We start from the raw sequence: 6,161 nt of genomic DNA, 5'->3' as shown, positions 1-6,161 counted from the left end.
GCGCTTCGCTCACCCAAATCCTGTTTTCAGCGAAACGTTTTCCATTGCAGATTCGATAACTTTGATGTGTTGACAAGAAAGTTACAATGAAATAAAAGAAAATACAACTCTCGAGAAAATAAACACAGAGTTGTTTATCACTACTGTTTTTTGTGAGGACTTTGCCTGTGCCGTGAGTCTTTGGCTCGTTGACCACCGATTCCAAAAGATCGTGAAGTGCTTAGGACTCTCTTCGTTTATCGACAGTAAAGATTTGAAAATGAATATCTTATCGTGTAACATGTTCGGTCTCCAAAGATCAGTCTGAGCTGTAGATTCTAGGATCACCAAACGTTGTTTACGAAAGATGAAAATTCTCTCTCTACTTCAAGTCACGAAGCTCAAGCCTCCTCTGGGTCCAAAATGATCCTCTGTCGCTTTAATGTCGATGTGTAGGGAAAGTATTTAGATGGTCTCAGTGCACGCACAGTTTGAAATGAGGGGCGAAATAACGCATCAGTATTTTCTCTTTGCCGCTGCAGTCCCCCCCTTGAAACACTGCCGCGGCTATTGGCGAGGCAGTATAACGGCTCCGCCAAGGGCGGTTTCAGGGCAGTTCCATCGTGCTAAAACCGTTCTCCCACGACCTTTAACCACCTGTTTTCGTGGTTAACTGTTGCCACGTCACGCACCGTTTTAAAAAATTTTTTCTGAGTAATGCTGCCACGTAAGGACTCAAAAAAATTATCATATCCTGCTGTAACCGCCACAGCACTCCTTTAAACATAGCGCGCGGCACCCTAGTTGCAGCGCCTAAGCGCGAACACAACATGCTGCGCGCCTTACCGGCACCTAATGTGCTGTCGCGCCCGTACGGCGGCACTATGTGGTGTCGCGACTTAGCACGGACGCCATGGGCTGGCGCGCCCACTTGTGTTTGGCCTGATACGTGTAAAATGTCTCGCCATAATTTGTTTTTGAGTGATATTTGATGCCTGCAAGCATTTTATCGACGCCTACAGATACCCCCTCCAAAGTATCTCAAGACGTCATCATCATTTTCTTTTAAGAGAGCTCTGCGACACTTTGGATAATGATACTTCCTTTGCATTCTCCAGTGCTTTGTTGAAGAATTACCGTAAAATGATTGTGAACGGTTCATCCTTGACTTCTTTATATTTTAGTCTACCAGGCTTTGTAGAACAAAATTCCTCCGCGTACTGCGTTACGCGCCGTTGTCGAAATCTGAATCAGAACGTTGTTGAAAAGAGAAAATAGTTTATACTCATATCTCATTGGAGTGTTTGGGAAAAGTTAACCTATAACCCTTTGGAGTTCAAGGAATCAGTTATACTCATATACTCATCGGAGTTCCGAGATCTATTCCAATACAGAGGGAGATGCTATGTTTGTCAACACCCAAGGGATATTGTGTATGGGCAAAACAAAGTTTTGCCCTCGCGTGTCAGAATGAACTGCCGCGGCAAGCTCTACTGTCGCGCTCTGAGCACTAGAACATAGACTGTCGCGCTCGAGCGGACAATCATAGACTGTACGCGCTCGAGCGCGACATGTCGAGTCCGGCAGCGCTTCGGCCAGTCCAATTTAAAACTTGATGTTGGCTTCTGGTCGGTCACTTTCCGCTTTTTGAGATTCGAAACCTCTTCAAACACCCTATTAAAGAGGTCTTCTGGCTTTTCCGCGCTCTTCCACCTTCATATTTGGGTATTTCATGCTCGAACAAATCTAGGGTTGATCCTTTTCTCAAATGTCCTCATCTTTCGAGTTCGATTGCCTTCTATCTCGGTAAAACCCGAGCCCATCTCTGATTTTTGTTTGCTGCTATTAATTCGAGATTCTCATCTCTAAACCCTAATTTCCTTGTTCTTAGGTTGATTCACCATTGTTCCGCAAAGAAATCCAGGTCGCCAAGGGAAATCTGCAGCACAGCGTCTGATGAGTTGAGGCTGCCGTGGCATCGTTCGGAGGAGCTTTCCAACTTCTTTCTATCCAAATGATGTTTTTTTGGCTCGTATAACCCGGCTTGCCTCCATTTGAGGTTTATCCGGAAGAGTTGACATCCCCATCAGGGGATTGATACTAAAAAAACTACATATCTTGTTCATCAAGATGTGTACCACGGCCAAAATACAATTTGGCTCAAACCCTTGTTTCCGAAAACAAGGGTGCCATTCAGTTACCGCGAGCTCGTACTGTCGCGCCTGGAACTGCGACAGCGTATACTGCCGCGGTGAACGCGCGACAACCAACTAATCGCTGTGGGCTTACTTAGTGCGAGTTTTCTGTATCTGTTAGCCTTTTGTCACTAGTTATTCGCAACTTTTCTTTCGTAGTCCCCTTTCCGCTTGGGCCTTGCGTCTGATAGAGAGGACCCAGGCCAAGTGGTACTCATTCACGCCTCCTTTCGCGGCGACTTTTTTGGTTAGAAGAGCTCGGCCATTTAGTGAAGACTGTGATAATAGTATTCCAGAGTTGATTCGTGACGGGAGGTCGTGCACTTTGCGCGCTTTGCTGACGGACTCACACCTTAACGTCCAAACTAGAGATTTCTACGAACCGTTAAGAAGCCTGACTATCTGTTCGAGATTCGTATAGAAATCCAGACAATCTCTGCAGTGGCCCTGAAATTTGGTTGACCTGAGCATGAAGGTGCTTTCTATTTCTTCCTCCATTCCTCGTCAATATTCAATTCTGCCAATTAAGGAATCTGCTGTTTCGAAGAAAATGACGTGGCAATCTAACAGAAACCATGAGCATTAATCCATCTGTGATTTATATGGCAAAGATGTCAGCCTTCTGGCTCCATCGGCAAGGTAATAGTATGTCAGTGCCTTCACCAGGGATATTTGGACGCAGATAGCGGCCCCACAATTGACTGAGATGATCAGGGCCAATACAGTAAAGAATGGCTCGCTCGGTTGGCGAGAACCCCCATCCAATAAATTTAGATTGTTATGATGGGTTCATTCTCTCCGACAATGGGGCTAGGATGACCAAAGTATGTACTCAATCGTTGGGAATCAAGAGTAAGGATTTGGATATATGCTCCGATCCGAGCCAGCATGCATGGTCTTCCATCAGTGTAGATCATTTCCCTGCTTTGTTTGAGTCTTAATATACGAGGCCAATACATTCGTTACTAAGTAAGCGAGTTAGGCTTCCGCCCCGAAATGATGCAATAGTATCTGGACTGCATTGGGAAATACTCCCTATCAAAGAAATTTTCCCAACAATCGTCAACTCATGAAGAAAAAGGCGCTCTCCTGCTTATGACATACTCTGGATTAACTTGTCACTACCAATAGCGATAGCCCAGATGAAGTAAAGAGTAAGAAGGTACTGGAGGTTTAATAAAAGACAGCACATTCGGCTGACTATTATTGTTTCAGAATCTCGAGAGCCGACCGGAAGCTGTCTGCGAATCCGATTCTGACCCTTCGGGACAGTTAACAAGGCTGATTCACGAAGATTAATCCGCAGGCTGCTTATAGAACTGGATCATCTGAAGGTGGTTGTTCTTAAGCACCGAATTCAGCACCTTCTGTGGCAAGCACTAACAGAAATGAAGCTGCGACTCTTGCTTGCTGGTAATCTGGCCATAAAGGCCCGCACAATGCTAAGAAATGTGTAGTGACGCCGCACATCTATGCCGAGGGCGCACCCACCTCGTTGAGGTTCTTTCCCCGCCGGTGCACCACACCGTTGAGCGGCTAAGTATGCAGCCGGTTTGGATTAGTTGTTGGGGGTGAGATTGTTTGGACTCTCGTTCAGGTTCTTGACTTGTTATGGATTGCGTTCGTACTGGGCACAACAAGTGGGACATTTGATTGCTTTGGTATCGGCTCAGTTTTGAAAAAACTTCACCGAGGTGGAGAATTGTGAACGTGGGCCACCACCACGTGAAGAATTAGAACGCGGTTTGTTTCCGCGTGGAATTGTGAACGAAGCCGGCCCACGAAATTGTGAACGCGGTTTGCATCCTATATAAACAATAGTTTATTAGTTTTTTTTAGGTAAGCAAAGAAGGGCGGAGGTAATTGTTTTTGCGGCGGCGAAAGACTTCCTGCAGGAGTTCTTTCTTTGGTTTGCGGCTGCAGCAGGTGGAGAATTGGGACTGGTTTCTGAGAAGAGTTTGTGCAGTCCTTTTATTCCCTTTTGTTGAGAGATATTGTGTGAGGGATTTGAGAGAGTTTGTTTGAGGAGAGATATTTGTGAGGGATTTGAGAGAGTTTGTTTGAGGGTTTAGATTGTGAGTGATTGTAAACCCTAGTTGTATTCTCTCCCTCTATTAGTATATCTCCCCCCTCCTTGCCCCGTGGACGTAGGCAATTTGCCGAACCACGTTAAAATTGGTTGTACTGCTTTTGTGTGATTTGTAATAGCTTTTAGGGTCCCTCGACGCGCAGTCCTAGAGCTGACGAGAGGAAGAGCTAATATCCTACTTTGATAGGATATAGGCTTCAGATTCTTGTTTCCTTTGAGAAACAAGAATTCTTATTGCGACCTGACTCTCTTGTTGTGCTGCCGAAGTGCTGCCGAAATTTCCGCTGCGCGCAACATCAGCGTGGTCGCTAGTTTAAGCTGATACTTTATTTTTTTTATTTTCTTCTCATTACCTATTACTTGCATATGAAGAACAGGAAACAGGTTTGGTAAACCATTCAAATAATAATCCAATAATAATACTAAAAAATTGACAACAATATTAATTATTCTAGTTCAACAATAGGATGTCTCACTTTATAGTTAGTAAAAAAAAATGCAAGAAAAAAAATTAGAAATTTACGAGACAGAGTATAGCCTAGTTGCACAATGCTCGGTTTTCTCTACTATGAGTTAATTTATCATTAATTGTACTCGTAATATCAAAACTAATATCTTAACTTCATTAAAAAAAGAGAAATAAAATAATAGAAAGAAATTGAATTTGATTGCAATATAGTGATTCGGATGAATTTTGAAGAATATTTTGAGAAATCAAAAGTTTTTCCACCTTTTATGGTGTTCCCATTTCATCAAAGTGCAATTCAGTGCCAAGCAACGAACAAGTGTACTTTTGCATACTATGCCCTAATTAACTTGGCGGCTAAAGACCAATAGGGACGACAACTCAGCAGACTTGTCGAGCTGACATCCCTCCATGTCGACTTGAAAGGCGGTACTTGTCGCCCCCTTTGTCGAAGACAACTCGCCTTGAGTCCACTTGATCACTTAGCGGCCAAAGACCAATAGGGACGACAACTCTGCTGACTTGTCGAGTCGACATCCCTCCATGTCGACTTGAAAGGCATTACTTCTCGGCGAAGCTAAAGGACTATTTTCGTCTCGAGCTTCTCCCCCTATGACAACGTGTCAACATCGCATTTAATGCTTGGCAGGTGCCATCATGACTTTAGCCCAAATAATCTTTATGACTCATCGGACCACGTGGGCTCTGCCATGTCGCCAGTCTCTTCCTATTTAATGCCGAAGCGACATTCCCTCCACCCGCTAGCCGACACCTATAAAGAAAATGCCGACGTGGCCGCCAGCCCGTAGTTCGCCACCGCCTTTCTGCTCTCGATCAGAGTGACCAATTTACCCTTGTCACCTTAGTATAAATACGGGTACTATTCTACCTTAGAGGGCTGAAATCTTGATTTCTAAATCTAAGTCTTAAGCAATCACATGCACAAAAACTCTTAGTTCTTATTTACCCCCACTCAAGTTTATCATCTGACTTGATCGTCGGAGGTACAACGAGAGAACCAAACCACACCCTCTTATGAATTTCTACTTGTGCAGATTTTTCAGATATCCCAATTCAAGAACTAGACATAAAGTCAGGAAAGAAAGTAGCCCCTTCATCAATCCTTAACAAATTCGTCCAAACACGGACATAATTGACTGTATGATCACTAGAACATCAACAAGACAACAATACATATATTCTCTTTTGTAAATAGTAAAGATAATTTACATTAGATATTGGTTAATTTTAAACATATCCATTTATAATGCTTTTTACCCTTTGGAAGTAATACGTAATAAATATAGGGCCAATATGCAAATGAACTCATAAAAAGTATCTTCGATATCGCTAACCCCCGATTCGCGTCGATTCAGAGCCTGATACTCGTCCTCCTCCTCCAAGGAGCAGATAGTTCTCGAAACCCTAACCC

This window comes from Asparagus officinalis, chromosome 2 (genome assembly GCF_001876935.1).
Source record: "Asparagus officinalis chromosome 2, Aspof.V1, whole genome shotgun sequence".
NCBI lineage: Eukaryota > Viridiplantae > Streptophyta > Magnoliopsida > Asparagales > Asparagaceae > Asparagus > Asparagus officinalis.
Note: the sequence above shows the minus strand (reverse complement) of the source record.